The sequence below is a fragment of the Nuphar pumila genome, chromosome 17 (genome assembly GCF_984573655.1).
Source record: "Nuphar pumila chromosome 17, dmNupPumi1.hap1.1, whole genome shotgun sequence".
Lineage (NCBI taxonomy): Eukaryota > Viridiplantae > Streptophyta > Magnoliopsida > Nymphaeales > Nymphaeaceae > Nuphar > Nuphar pumila.
In genome coordinates this window covers 18,570,915-18,588,532 of record NC_143265.1, presented here as the reverse complement: position 1 = coordinate 18,588,532, position 17,618 = coordinate 18,570,915, and the positions used below count along the sequence as shown (strand labels likewise).

Genomic DNA, 17,618 nt, shown 5'->3' with positions numbered 1-17,618 from the left:
AGTTCTTCCTTATAGTGTAGTAATGCCAACATTTCTTATTTATTTACAGAAATATATGCTCGATGTCTCAGTTGCATTTATAGATTATTCAAATGAAATATGAATTGCTAGATTTGCATCAATAATGGGCTCTTGCAACTTGTCTGTTGTAAAATCCTCTGCTTGCTTTGATAGCTGATGATCTCTCATAATTTTGTTTAGGCATGATTTGAGGCAAGAATGACTTCTGTATTTTATTAGTCGTGTCTATGCATCCAGCCTTGGCAAAGAACCCTAAGTGTTGATTGCTCTAGAACTTTTTATGGTAATTTGGGCATTGTTTTGGCTTTTATGATATTTGTTTTTAGCTATCCGTACAACTTGATCTTATTGTATACAAATTACATGTGAAATTGAATTGCTTTTGGCGTCCTGCTCAAATAACTGTCCAAATTAGAGTGCTACTGATATATTATACTGTGCAGTCCACACGGCCTCCTTTTTTGGGCAAATTCCTAATTCTTTTTTCAATTAATTAGCCCAAAGGAGATTTATGATCTTTTAATGAATTGGGTTGGAAAAATATATCCTTTTATAATGGGTCTAATAGCCTTGGTAGAGCTAGAGAATATGTAGGCTTGATTATATTATTTGTTCAGCATCCCTTCTAAAGTTGATGTTTCATGAACCACGCCAACATATATTTGTGAATCCTGTATTGTATAATTCTGCTTTGGTTAATATTATGGATCATATCATCATATCCATAAAATTGAATTAAAGTGGAATATGAATGTCATAAACATTTCTACATTCATCCAAAGAGGTAGTGTTAAAGTGTGCTAAGCAGCATAATGCTTGCAATTTAAGATCAAACAATACTCATTGCATATTTGGAAAAAATTAGGTCTCAAATTTAGGATTTTGCCTTAGACTTTTAGCCAACATTTGGATATGAACATGGACCTTGAGGTTTACAGAGGTCACTCTTGGTTATTTAGTTTGTACAGAGTGAGAACTAACAAATTCTTCAATATTCAGACTAAAAAAAGGATATCTTCAGTGAAATTTGAGAACGCTACTGCAATGCAATAAAGCTAAAATTTTGAGTTTTTCAACTCCCATATGTTGTCATTTCCGAAATTACAGCACAAATTATGGACCATCTCATTAGGACTAGCAAATTTTCTGTAGAACTAGATATATTACTCATATATCATTCCGTTTTGGATCATGTGATTATATCAATCGTGGCTGTCACGTTGACGCCGACCTCGTAGCAGCGGACGATGAAGCTCTCCTTGTAACAGAGGCCGTCCTCAGCCAAGCTCCTGAGGCGGAGCCTATCGGAAAGGATCTCGGAGGCGCAAAGGGACACCGGCCGCTCTGAAACGGCCAGATCTGGGGCTCCGGGAGAGAGGGACGATGACGTCCGGAGATTCCGCCGGATTAGGTGACGCACGGTGATCTTCCGCCGGTGAAGCGAGGGTTGGAGGATCGTCGTCCGGGAGAAGTCGGAGACGGTGCATCCCTGCAGCATTTGTGATGCAGAGAAGCAGAAAAAGAGGAAGAAGAAGAAGATATCCAGAAAACGGGTCCCTCCAGAGCAAGAACTCTGTGAAGAGAAGAAGGAGATCCGGAAATCGGGTTTCTCTGTTCGGGTCGTCCCTCGTCCCTCCCACACCCTATTTATAGTCGCCAGGTGAAACTAGGTCGTTGGAATCTTGAAGGAAAAGGGCGGCTTTTCTCGAGAGAAAGTGTTCACATTTTTTTCTCATTTCTAAGCATGCATGCAACCCTGAGAAGGAGTGAATTGTATGATTGGGAATCGCATTACTTACGAGTCAATTTACTCATGTTCGGCAAATTCCCATGAGATTTTAGATTCTCACGCAAACGATAGAATGAATCTCGTTAGCATCGGTTAACCAAACTTAAAAAAACGAGTGGCCAAAAACCAAGAGTTGTTTTCCTTTTTTTTTTGGACAGAGAAAGCTGGGATTAGGCGGACCCCTACCAGTTATACAACTATATCATAGGGATTCGGACTTGCAACCTCCCAACACAAGGTGACATGCACTCCTGTTCCCAGGGGTATCAAGAGTCGTTTTCTCATTTACGTGAGAATCATTAGTACCACAAGGGTTTTCATTTTCTCATTTGGAGTCACATGTGGCCTAGCAAACCAAACCTACCAGATCCATATCATATTCCTTTAAGAGAAAATATTGGTTGTGCTCTAGAGTATTTGTAGGGGCCAACTTTAATTGGCCAATCTAACCCTCCAAATGCATTCAATATGATTTATTTACAAGGAAATGAACTTTGGATTGGATGGTTTTCATGTAAAAATTATATTTTTAATATTAATTTTTTTGATGAGAACAAAAAAAAAAAACACTCCGAATGATGCTTGGTTGATCCTGTCAAATCTGGCAACCTACTCTAAGAATCTAGGCACAGACACACACACTGAGGGAGTTGCTTTGCTCAATATGCAAGAAGAGTGACGCCCATGAGATTGGAATCTTAACCCTACTCTAGTGGCAAAGGCTTCATCCCACCCCTTGAGGCTAAAAAAAAAATTGAGGTAGTTTAGACTAGGGATGGGGACCTAGGAAAAATAAGGCCCCACCCCGCCTCGCACCGTTTGGATTGGGGATGGAGCACATGAAACAGAAAATAAGCCGAAGATGGAGGTTAAAATCAAAACCCATGCGAGGATGGAGGTGCTCTTTCCCTCAGCCCACCCCCAATTCTCGATAAAAAAAATTACTATTATACTTTTATACATATTACAAAACCATATATATATATATTCTTCACTTTAACATAAAACCCTTTCTCAAATCTCTCATCTCTCTTTCTTATCTTTCCTCTAACTAGCTGTACAAGCTCTCATTTCTTATTCCTCTTTCTTATCCTTCCTCTCATTCCTTAACGGTGGAAGGCTACGGTCGTGGAATGATAGAGAAAATGGGGCTTGCCTCGCCTTGTCTTATTTGGACCAGGGATGAAGGACATGAAACGAGGAATGAATTGGGGATAAAGGTTAAAATCAAAACCCATGTGGGGGATGGAGAGCAAAATTTTGAGACGGAATGGAAGTGAAGACCATGTCCCCCACCTCGGACCCGGTCCACTGCCATCCCAGCTTAGACCATTGGATTTTGTAACCCTAAAAAAGTCTACTTGTACAATATAATTAAACTATTTAAAACATATCAATGGGGGCTCTACCAGGTTGAGAGGAGCTGTCAGTGCACGTCTCTTTGTGGTGGGATGTTGAATAATAACTGGTAGGATCAGACTAGCTAGTCTTTTAAAAAAAAGTATTTAAAAGAAGTTTTAAAAAGCTAAACCAACTATATCACGAAGTACTTGATTATTAACCCCAAACCACCGCTTCCTCTGTAGAATTTGTACGACTGGTGCGAAATATTTGATTGCTTGTCAATGCCAAGAAATTTGGCCTTATAAGATCATTTTTGCTCCATCACTTGATCTTATAGACAATGCGGCATATATCAGCTATATTTTGTAAACCTTGCCAAAGAAAATTGGTAGTAATAAATCCCTAATTCACTTTCGACTATCCAAGTGCTTTTTTCAACAATTTTGTTTCAAACAACCATCTTTCTCTCTAATGCTATTAGCAGCCTCTCAGGATGGAAGGCCCCAGGCCTTGATGGTTTTCACGTAGACTTCTTCAAAGCTTTTTGGCCAATTGTTAAAGCTAACCTGCTCCAGTTGTTTGATGAATTCTATCGTAATGCCATGCTGCCTAAACCATACCATGTGGCAGTCATTTCTTTGATTCCTAAAAGGTAAGGGGTGTCAGACATATCCAACTTCAGGCCGATTTTGGTGATGGACGCTCTGTATTGCATTATATCTAAGGTGTTGGCTAACCGGTTGCGCGTTGTCATTGATCAACTTGTCTCTCCGAATCAGGGGGCTTTTATTCCAGGTCTAAGTGTGCAGGGGTCATTTATTTGTGCAACTGAGCTTCTTCACTCTTTACAGTCAACCGGAACACCGTACTTGTTAAAATTGGATTTTCACAAGGCTTATGATAGTCTGTCATGGGATTTTCTGTTTGAATCTCTAACAAATATGGGGTTCGGCAACCAGTTTATAACATGGGTTAAGGAGCTGGTCACGAAATCAGTGTCGTCGGTGTGCATCAACAGACTGAGAGGGGAAAATTCAAGTTGGCTAGAGGTGTGCGACAGGGTTGTCCCCTAGCCCCCATCCTTTTTAATATCGCGGCAGATGGTTTACCTATTCTCATGAAAAGGGCAGAACAAACAGGCTTTTTGAATTCGTTGGGCATTCCTGGTTTTGTTGGTCACACAATTTAATATGCAGATGATACTATAATATTTGGTCATGCGAATGGTAATCAAATGTCTAGGTTGTGCTTCATTATTAAAATATTCGTTGCAATTTCCAGCCTTCGCCTGAACGAAGTAAGTGCGCTCTGGTCTTACTCAATGTTGACCCTCTCCTCCAATCGACTGCTGCAAGGATCTTCAACTGCCCGATATCCGACCTTCCTGTTAATTTCTTGGGTCTATCATTGCACTCACTGCAGCCGTCGAGAACTTCGTCTTAGACGTCTACTATAGAGCGGGTGCAAATGAGATTGCAGTCTTGGAAGGCCCGATATTTATCTTTTGCGGGACGATTGACGCTCATTCGCCATGTTTTGGCAGATTACCAGATTTTTGTATGCACATGTCTATTATACCGACGACAGTAGAATGAACGATTAATCGTTTGCTTTCGCACTTTCTTTGGTCTGGGAATGCGTCTCACAAAAAGTACCTGCTTGTTTCTTGGCAGCAGATTGTTCTCCCGAGGCAGCAAGGCGGCTTGGAGATTCCGGCTCTGAGAAAGAGGAGCATTGTTTTAGTCTTGAAGTGGGCATGGGTCGCTTCCACATCTCCATCTTCTTGGGCTACGTTTGTTAGGGAAAAATATGGTAGTTTACCTAACTCCCTTCTTTCGACGCACAGTTCAGTGTGTCATTCGTCCCTCTGGTTGGAGTGGCGGAAAACACTTCGCTCCTTCAGTGACAGGGATCTTAGGCCTGGCCATGGCCGCCCGTGGCTTCACTGGGCCATGGCGAGCGGAGATAGGTTCTTCGTTAAGCAAGTTTACTATTCTTTGTTGTTATTCGGGATAGACTGATTTTCCATTGATTGTATATGAGGTAAGGGGCCCGCTCCAAGGGCAAAAGTGTTGGCGTGGCTAGTGGTTTTGGATCGTGTTCAAACCCAGATTAATGTTAGGAAACAAGGGCTTCAATTTCTCAGCATGTGTGTTCTTTGCGAGAAGGCAATAGAGGACACAACTCACCTATTTTGGTTTTGTTTGATAGTTTTAGACCTATTCTTTCAAACTTGGGGTGCATCGCCTGTTCAAACTCGTTCAAGTTCTGTTATTTGGGACCTCTTGTTTGGTCCCATGAGTTTACGAAACAAAAAAAAAGGGAGATTATTGTGGCGGGTATGATTGTTTTCAGCATGGTGGGTGATACGGACTGAAAGAAATGATATCTTTTTCAGGGGCATCAAATTCAATTTTGGAAGGCTACGTTAGCGGGTTATGTCTGATGTGTATCTGGCTATTAAATTACATAGTAGAGACGGGGGGTTGGACTACTTGTACTCTGAACTGTGCACAGTCACCATCTAGATGGTGGTTGTCTTACTCTTATGTTCCTCTCTCATCCAATATTCGGTTGGATGTATTTTGGTAATGTTGAATGATAAATGTTCTCTCTCTCTCTCTATATATATGTATATATATAATATATATATATATATATATATATATAGAGAGAGAGAGAGAGAGAGAGAGAGAGAGAGAGAGAGAGAGAGAGAGAGAGAGAGAGTAACAGTGGACGCTTTATAAGTATTGTGACGGATGTGTGCCGCTCATCCGCCCAAAAGGCATTTAGGCTAACCGCTACTAAAACCTGCAAAACCTTTAAAGGCAGTTATGCTAAATTATCGTTTGGCACACAAAAAACATGCACCATCGATTGCTTGTGCAAGTCGGGCATGGTGTTTCACTACTGCTTTCGTGTGTGTGTGTATAGGATTTATATTTGGTAAAAATATTGTACCTAAAACCTAGTTTGAATCTCACGTTGCAAGTTGTTTTGACACAATTTAACCTCATAAATGTGTTCGGCATGCTCGATTTAGTAGGAATCGACCCTTGAATTATGTTTTATTTCACAAAAAAACATGTTTTTATGTGTTGAAAAAAATAGATGCCTTCATATCCATTGATTTTTTGATTGCCAAAAAAAAAACTATATACAAATCAAATTCCAGCGATCTAAAAGCCGCTTTCTACTAAACGAAAAAAGTAGATCACATCTATGGTCTTAGATGTGAAAAAAGAAACAAACATGGGGTTCCGCTCCATTTGCTAAGTAGTTTGTACATACAAAGGACTGTAACAAATCTTTACCCAAAAAAAAATGACCTTTTCCGCAAAGATTGTTTTTTTAGTACCCATTTGTCAAAATAATGGTACATTTATTTATTTAACAACAATTATCATCCAACAGTGAACTTAATGCCAAAAATAATGACATATTAAGATAATATTTGAGCAAAATTTTCCCCATAATGATGTATTCCACCTATATTCATTCCCAAAATAGAGTTCATTGTGTGCCTAAGTGCAATGCATGACCAGAAAATCAACATGCAAACACTTATACAGCAAGATCTGAAGAGAAAAAACACCTCAAAGCTAACAGATACAAACAGGATTCAGTCGACCACGCATCAACACAACATTAAGCCCTAATCCTGAGGAAGCTACGGAATTCAGGCGACGGAGCACCTGCAAGAGATTCGCGATCGTCTCGATCGTGGCTGTCTTGTTGACGCCGACCTCGTAGCAGCGGACGATGAAGCTCTCCTTGTAAGAGAGGCCGTCCTCAGCCAAGCTCCCGAGGAGGAGCCTATCAGAAAGGATCTCGGAGGCGCGAAGGGGCACCGGACGCTCCGAAACGGCCAGATCTGGGGCTCCGGGAGAGAGGGACGACGACGTCCGGAGATTCCGTCGGATTAGGTGACGCACGGCGATCTTCTGCCGGTGAAGCGAGGGTTGGAGGATTGTCGTCCGGGAGAAGTCGGAGACGGTGCATCCCTGCAGCATTTGTGATACAGAGAAGAAGTAGAAGAAGAGGGAGAGGAAGAAGAAGAAGAAGAAGATATCCAGAAAACGGGTCCCTCCAGAGCAAGAACTCTGTGAAGAGAAGAAGGAGATCCGGAAATCGGGTTTCTCTGTTCGGGTCGTCCCTCGTCCCTCCCACACCCTATTTATAGTCGCCAGGTGAAACTAGGTCGTTGGAATCTTGAAGAAAAAGGGCGGCTTTTCTCGAGAGAAATAGGTGCACGTGTTCACATTTTTTTCTCATTTCTAAGCATGCATGCAACCGTGAGAAGGAGTGAATCGTATGATTGGGAATCGCATTACTTACGAGTCAATTTACTCATGTTCGGCAAATTCCCATGAGATTTTAGATTCTCACACAAACGATAGAATGAATCTCGTTAGCATCGGTTAACCAAACTTAAAAAAAGGAGTGGCCAAAAACCAAGAGTCGTTTTCCTTTTTTTTTTGTTGGACAGAGAAAGCTGGGATTAGGCGGACCCCTACCAGTTATACAACTATATCATAGGGATTCTAACTTGCAATCTCCCAACACAAGGTGACGTGCACTCCTGTTCCCAGGGGTATCAAGAGTCGTTTTCTCATTTACGTGAGAATCATTAGTACCACAAGGGTTTTCATTTTCTCATTTGGAGTCACATGTGGCCTAGCAAACCAAACCTACCAGATCCATATCATATTCCTTTTAGAGAAAATATTGGTTGTGCTCTAGAGTATTTATAGGGGCGAGCTTTAATTGGTCAATCTAACCCTCCAAATGCATTCAATATGATTTATTTACTAGGAAATGAACTTTGGATTGGATGGTTTTCATGTAAAAATCATATTTTTAATATTCATTTTTTTGATGAGAACCAAAAAAAAAAACACTCCGAATGATGCTTGGTTGATCCTGTCAAATCTGGCAACCTACTCTTAGAATCTAGGCACACCCCTTACCCCCCCCCCCCCCCCCCCCCCCCCAAGGGAGTTGCTTTGCTCAATATGCAAGAAGAGTGACGCCCATGAGATCGGAATCTTGACCACACTCTAGTGGCAAAGGCTTCATCCCACCCCTTGAGGCTAAAAAAATTTGAGGTAGCTTAGACTAGGGATGGGAACCGAGGAAAAATAGAGCCCCACCCCGCCTCGCCCTGTTTGGATTGGGGATGGAGCACATGAAACAGAAAATGAGCCGAAGATGGAGGTTAAAATCAAAACCCATGCGAGGATGGAGGCAGAGATGAACTCATTCTTTCCCTCAGCCCACCCCCAATTCTCGAAAAAAAAAATTACTATTATACTTTTATACATATTACAAAACCATATATATATATATAGATATATATATATATTCTTAACTTTAACATAAAACCCTTTCTCAAATCTCTCATCTCTCTTTCTTATCTTTCCTCTAACTAGTTGAGCAAGCTCTCATTTCTCTCAACTCCTTCTCATTCCTTAATAGTGGAAGTCTACGGTGGTGGAATGATAGAGAAAATGGGGCTTGCCTCGCCTTGTCTCATTTGGGCCGGGGATGAAGGACATGAAACCAGGAATGAATTGGGGATAAAGGTTAAAATCAAAACCCATGTGGGGATGGAGAGCAAAATTTTGACACCGAATGGAAGTCAAGACCATGTCCCCCACCCGGGCCCGGTCCACTGCCATCCCAGCTTACACCATTGGATTTTGTAACCCTAAAAAAAGTCTACTTGTACTATTTAAAACTTTTCAATGGTGGTTCTACCTGGTTGAGAGGAGCTGTCAGTCCACCTCTCCTTGTGTTGGGATGTTGAATAATAACTGGTAGGGGTTTGCCTAGCTAGTCCTTTTAAATAAAAAGTATTTAAAAGAAGTTTTAAATAGGTAAACCAACTATATCACTTGATTATTACCCCTAAACTACCAGTTTGTACGACTGGTGCTGCATATTTGATTGCTTGTCAATGCCAAGAAATTTGGCCTCATAAGATCATTTTTGCTCCATCACTTGATCTTATATCAGTTATATTTTGTAAAACCTTGCCAAAAAAATTGGTAGTAATAAATCCCTAATTCACTCCCGACTATCCAAATGCTTTTTTCAACAATTTTGTTCCAAACAACCATCTCTCTCTCTCTCTTTGTCGCAATCTGGGCAAGCGGCTCTGGCGTGAGCCCATTTTATCTGTCTAATGTTCTTTTCTCTTGTGCTTTATTTATTTGTTTTGGCTTTTGTTCTTGTTCAGTTCATGGGTTCAACATTTTGTTGATCTTCATGAGTGGTAATGTTGAATTACTTTCGTCTCTCTCTCTCTCTCTCTCTATATATATATATATATATATATATATATATAGGGGTGGAAATTTCTGACACAACACGCCAACCCGACCCGCCAACCCGCCTCTTAGGCAGGTTCGGGTTGAGCTTAAGTCAACCCGTTTAATAAACGGGTCGACCCGCGTAACCCATTTATTAAACAGGTCGGGTTCGGGTTGGGGGTATGCCAACCCGCCAACCCGGCTGACCCGTTTAATAAACGGGTTAGGCGGGTGGGTCAACCCGCCGACCCGCCAACCTGCCTACCTGCTAACCCGATCCGTCAACCTGCCAACCTAACCTGCGAACCTGAAAACCCGTTTACCCGACCCAACCCATTTATTAAATGGGTTGGCAGGTCGTGTCGGGTTACCCGTTTATTAAACGGGTCGGGTTCGTGTTTGCCACAGTCGATCCGTTTAATAAACGGGTCGGGTTCGGGTTGAGGTATGCTGACACGCCAACCCGCCAACCCGACCCGATTGCCACCCCTATATATATATATATATATATATATATATATATATATATATATATATATATATAAGGGAGTAACAGTGGACGCACCGCTCATCCGGCCAAAAGGCATTTAGGCTAACCACTACTAAAACCTGCAAAACCTTTAAAGGCAGTTATGCTAAATTATAGTTTTGCACACAAAAAACATGCACCATCGATTGCTTGTGCAAGTCAGGCATGGTGTTTCACTAAGGCATGGTGTTTCACTACTGCTTTCGTGTGTGTGTGTGTATATAGGATTTATATTTGGTAAAAAGATTGTACCTAAAACCTAGTTTGAATCTCACGTTGCAAGTTGTTTTGACACAATTTAACCTCATAAATGTGTTCGGCATGCTCGATTTAGTAGGAATCGACCCTTGAATCATGTTTTATTTGACAAAAAAACATGTTTTTATGAGTTGAAAAAAATAGATGCCTTCATATCCATTGATTTTTTGATTGCCGAAAAAAAACTATATACAAGTCAAATTCTGGCGATCTAAAAGCCGCTTTCTACTAAACAAAACAAGTAGATCACATCTATGGTCTTAGATGTGAAAAACAAACAAACATGGGGTTCGGCTCCATTTGCTAAGTAGTTTGTACATACAAAGGACTAACAAATCTTAACCCACATATATATATATATATATATATAGAGAGAGAGAGAGAGAGAGAGAGAGAGAGAGAGAGAGAGAGAGAGAGAGAGAGAGAGGAAAGTATTAGCTACAGTTTGGAATATGATAATCTCTAGCTGAATCTCAGTGATTAAAACTTCAGTTGGCTGTTTTGACCCTCCCTATTACTATGAAATGCACATTGGATTGGGTGGTAAAAATATAATTTTCATAATATCAACATTTGAAAGCAACGTAAACCCTTGAATTTTGTAGTTTTAGAAAAGCTACTTAGACTGATTGGTTGATTTAAAACATGTTTTTGAACCCGAGTATTGAACTTGAATTTTATCGATGTCTTATTTTCCAACTTATTTTTTTTGTTTGAACCTGCTTGTCAAACTTGAGTTGCTTCTCATGTATCTTTATGACATTTCTAAGTTTGATAAGGACTTTCTTTATTTCTATGTAGTGTTGGGCATTGGTAGGCCCGGCCCATTTATTTATGGGCCAGATTTTGGGGTTCTTAATGAGCTCGGGTTTGAAGAGCAGTCCATGACCCGGCCCAACGAGTCAATGTTCAGCAGGTCAGTCTAGCCGGACCCAAACCCATTTTTAAGTTATTTTTAGTGATGTTCATAAATTAATTTCTATAATACCAAAGCATTGAATGAAATGAAAGATTAATGCACCAATCTAATTGTTTTTTTTATTTTCTATATAATTAATGCAACTAATTAAGCAAATAGTAATAATTATCAAGTTATTATGCAACCAACTACTAAAAACTTAATTAGGTAGCTCATGCCTACAAGATCTGCCCAGTAGCCCATGGGCCAACCCATGTACATATATAACAAGACGAGTTTTGGCCCGGTTGCTAACAGGTTAGGAACTAAAACTTTGACCCAAACCCGGCCCGATCTGGGTGCTAGGCCATGCCCACCCCTACCTACACCTGACCCAACTCCCACACGTTTACATCATTACATTGGCTTCTTCGCCATAACAAATGATTAGGCCAACATTAAATGGGACACACAATCCTGCAAACGAGAGCAGGGATGCAATCATGTAAACAGGTTGGATTCGATTCACATTAGGGTCTGTTTGATTCACGGATCACATGGACAGAACAGTGCTTCCTGTCCTGTACTGTCGGCGAACAGGACATGAAGTACTGCCCCTCCCTGTCCATGCACCCTCAAACAAAAAAAATTGCATGTCCGGGTTGTTCTGCCTTCCGTTGTTCCATGGGGGGCACCGAACAGTGGCAGACACCCATTTTGCATCTGCAGGACGTACTCAGTGGACGTCTGTGCATCCCGCATTTGTGCGGACTTGCGGACGTGCATGAGTCCCACGTGTTGGGCGTCCCGTGGACGTGCATGGACAGTTTTTTATAGTTTTTTAATATTATTTTTACACGTGCCTTTCTGTAGGTAAAAGTTGGGTGATTCAAAATGATTCAACCCTGAATCGGTATCGGTATAGCCTGATTTGCTGGAATCATTTGGAAAACGAATCATGACCCAAGACGATACTGACAACATTGGTGTGTGTGACAAGCATATTATATATGTATTATAAAAATATTTTATATATTATCAAGCTTTAAAAACACCAAAAAATGGTTTTAGAAAATGAGTCAGCTCATAATGAGCTGAGGCTCGACTGAGCTTGTGATGAGCTCAAGAGCCAATTGGAGCAGGGCCCAGGGGTATGCCCTTAACGAGTCGAGCCAAAACATCCCAAGCTCAGCTTATCTACCAGTCCTAACAGCTAATATTATCACTACACAAAAAACATCTTTGACTAGTGCGTCTCCCATGGGAGACCAGTAAAAAAGCATTTTCAATGATGCTATTTTTCTTAGAGCAAGTGAAAAAGTTACTTATATTGGTGCTCATTATAAATTTTTTTTTTTTGCACGCATCATTGTGCCATTGAAGAAACTTTTTCTGACGCAACGAAGAAGTGAGCCAGTAAAAATTAAGTATTTTTGGCGCACATATAAAGTGCGCCAGTAAAAACCTTGAATTAAGATCTCTCTCTCTCTCCTCTTTACCCTGATGAACAGGTCAGGACCACTGGCCACCAGTGAACGACGACCATCAACGCCCATCGTTATTTTTGGAGAGTGCGGCTTCAAGGGGAGCTATACTTACCAATGAGTTTCCCTCTATAGGTAGTTTAGGCACTACCCCCCAATGGATAAGAGGAACCCAAAAACACATGGAGAACGATAAATTTTCAAGGGAGGTTCCCCTAGCCATGGTTGGGAGCTTGGCACACTTTGGCATGGGGCTCCTGGTACCAAGTCTCATCCTATGCTAATTACAAGGCCAGAAGGGCCCTTAGCCCTTAGGCACCGCCTAGGCGGCCTAGGTGACTTAAGGGCAGCCCCACCGCCTGGGTGACCAGGTTTGGGTGCTGGGCCCTATATTACTGCTTAGGTGCCGCCTAGGCTGCAATCTCCTAGGCTTTTTTGAGAGCCTAGGCTTTTTTTTTAATTTTTTTTTTTGAAGAATTTTTTTTGAAGACATCATTTGTTTTCTTCTTTAAAGAGAAGGAGAATAAGATAAAAGAGAAGACATGTTATTTTTCCATTGATTGTATTATGTCTATTGTTGAGAAGAAAAAGACGACATTATTTGTCTATTGCTTGTATTATATCTATTGTTAAGAAGAAGAAGAAGAATATATTATTTGTTTATTTCTTGTATTATGTCTATTGTTGTTGTTAATTGTTTTGTATACATGATTTTATTTTTTGTGTATTGTTCTTCACATTGTTAGTTGTATTGTTTGTTTATTCAATTGTTAATTTATTCTTAATTTGTTTGATCAAGTTAAGGTTATGTAATATAATTGCTTTAGTATACATGTTTTTTATTATGTTTTTTTATAGTTTTTTTAATTTTTTATTTGGGGTACTGCCTAGGCCTTTTTAAAGGCTCGCCGTCTAGGCTCTGCCTAGTGCCTATGAAAACTAAGCTTGAGCCACACAGGGCTTTCAGACAGGCTAAAACAGGACTAAAAGGAAAAACAAAAGACCTAGCTATGCCACGGCACGCATGTGCAACGGTTGTGGCAACAATATGCATCTGATGTCATTGACAGATTTGTTCTGACCTCACATTGTGGGGGGGTATGGGCCTTCGTAAATTAGTGGATGTGAATAGTGCCAATCTGGCATTCCTTTAGGTGATTATTCTTGAGTGTAATTCGTTATGGACCAGATTCATGTATTCCAACCATTTTAAGAGCCTTTGGTCATTGGGTCCAGTACATTGTGGATCTTGGGCTTGGAGAGGGCTTATTTGAGGCTGGCGTGCTATTAAGGCTGATATTTGGTGGCAGTTGGGAAATGGGCATCATATGAAATTTTGGTCTGATCGGTGGCTTGATTCATCTATTTCTGGTTGAGTTAATGCCTCTGAATTGGATGCTGTGGGTTCTGTGCTTTTGAAATCTGTTGCTGACATGGTCGTTGAGGATCCTGCCTTGTCCCAGTTCTCTTTGTCTTCCATCTTATCTTGTTGGGTTCCTCAGCCTATCCACCTTCAATCAGTAGCGGATCGTGTTGTGTGGGCTCCAAATTCTTCTCGTACTATAGAATTTGGGATTCGTTAGTGTCTGGGATTCCCTCCGATTCCATCATACTATAGAACCTTGGCATTTTATGATTTGGGATTCTAAAGCTCATCCGAGGCACTGCTGGACATTGTATCAATCTCCCAACTCTAGACTGCCTACAACTTACGGGTATTCCCTTAGCTAATCGTTGTGTGCTTTGTAGACATACAGAGGAGTTGTACCAATGTATATTCGTGGACTGTATTGTGATGACTAGTGTCTGGAGGGAGGTAACAAAACGGTTCTCTATTAATCGTTCCCCTTGTTCATTACGGGAAAAGTTTCAATGGTGGAGGGGTAGGAAATTCAAATATTCTTTTATTCAAGCTTGTTGGGGAGTAACCTTTCACATAGTCATTGGATACATGAGCCATTCTCAATAGAATTGTTGGAGACGGTTGGAGTTATTCTATCAAGTGTGTTAAGCGTGAGATCTGGAACTCATGCTTTGATTACTTTCTGCAATATCCTTGGAGGCCAGATTAAGAAATCCTTATTTGATGTTGGCCCCTTCAACATAATATTGAGTCCTTGGCCCCCTCCACGTGTTGGCTGCATTGATATTCAATTTGTGTCTTGCTGCTAACCACTTCAAGATCGCATTGCTTTTGTATTGAGAGCAAGCGATGACACTTTTATTACAGCTGGAGTATCATGTTTGTGTGAAAGTATCTTCAACAAGATACTATAATCAAGACTCAATATTCTTGATGAAGAACAAGTGCACACATGCACAATAATAACACTAAGAAGTAAGAACACTTGTGCACAAAGGCACAAACCAATCAATCTCACAAATGCACTAAAAGAAAGAATATAATCTTTACTGAACACTTGGGCTTTGACCCAAAGCCATTAAAATACACAAGGGGCGAACCCCTTTTTATAGAGAAGTGGAGGCCTTGGAGGGGCTCCACTTCTAGTCGTTGGAGCCCCTCCAACGGTCACAACTGTGACCGTTGGAGGGGCCCAACGACTAGAAAGTGGGCCCCCAAGGTACACAAAAACCTAAAATTAAAAAGAAAAAGATAAAAAAGAAAAATAATAAAAGAAAAATAATTACAACATATTTAATAAAATGAATATGCACAAAATGACTATTACAAGAAATCAATATATATATATTTTATATATATACCTAGGTAGATACATGTACATATATATGAAATATATATGTGCATGTGTCTTCCTATATATATAAAATATATATAGGATTACAATGATTAGGTATTACAATTTAACACCCCCCTCAAACTTAGGGCATGATGACCGAAAGTTTGCCAAGAAGGAAGTTGAATCGCGAAGAACACAACGCTTTGGTGAAGAAATCTGCCAACTGATATTTTGAAGTTACATATGGAAGATCTATGACTCCTTTCAGATATGCTTCTCGGACATAGTGACAGTCCATCTCAATGTTTTTAGTCCGCTCATGAAAAGTATGATTTTTGTCAATGTAAATTATACTCTTGTTGTCACAGTATAACTTGGTGGACCCTTCTACATTGATCCCCATGTCTTCTAATAACTGATGAATCCATACAATTTCCATGGTACTAGTTGCCATGACTCGATATTCAGCTTCGGTAGAAGATAAATACACTTTTGTTGTTTTTTACATCTTTATGAGATCATCGAGTCTCCTAAAAACACACAAAAACCAGTGGTGGAGTAACGATTATTTGGATCACCTCTCCAGTCAAAGTCAGTATAAGCAATTAATTTTAATTCAAAAGAAGAAGATAAGAATACTCTTTTATTTAGTGTACCCTTTATGTATCTTATGAGCATGTTGGAACTGACTTGCAGTATGAACTGCATGAGAGATATCTGGTCTAGTTATATTCAGATACATCAATAATCCCACAAGCTGCCTGTAGGAGGTGAGATTTGAAAAAGGGATGCCATCATCAATATTCGTTTTGGCTCCTACTATAGCAAGAGTTTCACAAACCTTGTCATCTGTAATACCTGACCTGTCAATAATCTCAGAGGCAAGCTTAGTTTGAGACAAAAAATACCCTCTATAAGAGTATGTCACTTCAGTACCCAAAAAATAAGTTAGAAATCCCAAATGAGGCATTTCAAATCTATCTTTTAAAATTGATTTTATACTTTTAACCCCTTTAGTATCACTTGTTGTTATTAGCATATCATCTACATACAAAAGCAGAATGACAATCCCTGCATTGGTTTTTCTAACGAACAAAACAGTGTCAGTGAAACAGGATGAAAACCCATTTTCTAACATTACGGAGTTAAACCTATCATACCAAGCCTTAGGAGCTTATTTTAAATCATAAAGTGCTTTTCGAAGGCGAAACACTTTCTCTTTGGGAGCCTTCATTCCTGGTGGAGCATCTATATATACCTCTTCATTTAAATCGCCATTTAGGAAGGCATTTTTAACATCTATCTGATAGATGTTCTATTTGTTAATTGAAGCAACGATGATAAGGCATCAGACAATGACCATTCGGGTCACAGAGTCCAACGTTTCTTCATAGTCAATCTCGTATTCTTGACTATATCCCTTTGCAACTAACCGAGCTTTATATCTCTCAAGAGATCCATCGCTCTTAGTCTTTACCTTAAATACCCATCTGTACCCTATTGCTTTCTTACCTTAGGAAGAACTTGAAATTCCCAAGTTTTTGCCCTGTTGAGAGCTGAAAGCTCACATTCCATTGCTTTCAGCCACTCATCATTCTTTTTTGCTTCTTCGAAGTTCCTGGGTACTACATACAGATGAATGACGCTAAGACATGCTCTATGTTTAGGAGTAAAGGAATCATATGAGATGAACCTAGAAGGCATCTTTCTATTCCTCTTAGTTATTCGTAGATTTTCATCATTTGTTGAATTGGAACCACTAGGTTCACTGTATTTTTTAATCGCACTCCTAAAACTATTTCTGTCTCTATGGATATATGTTATAGGGTCTCTCGGTGCCCCTTCATCACTATGTTGGGAGATAGGAGGATGGAAGGGAATATCTTCTTCATCTTCTTTATCATTGGCCTCATTAGGAGTGCGTTCATCATCACTATGATCATCATGAGCTAATAATTTAAATAAGAAGGAATAATCCATGTTTTCTTTAAAAGGTTCACTTCCTTCAAAACCATTAACATTTTTTAGAAAACTCACATTTCTGGAAACATATAATTTATCATTCTTAATATCATAACAACAAAACCCTTTTTGGGTTTCAGAATATCCAAGAAAGGCGCAGGCAATGGCTTTCGGTGAAAGCTTGTCGTTTTTGTCAGTAAGAACAAAGCATTTGCAATCGAAAATTCTCAACCGACTATAGTTGGGTTATTTGGTATACAACATTTCAAAAGGCGAGATATTGTTCAAGTTTTTCGAAGGTAGCCGATTTATTAGATAGA

The 17,618-nt window shown here is 40.0% G+C and overlaps 1 protein-coding gene across 2 annotated transcripts in view; it reads left to right on the top strand.

Moving 5' to 3' along the window:
• LOC149811754 (uncharacterized) overlaps positions 1-17,618 on the top strand; it is a 44,650-nt gene that overhangs the window by 22,165 nt on the left and 4,867 nt on the right. The gene's annotated exons all lie outside the window — the stretch shown is intronic.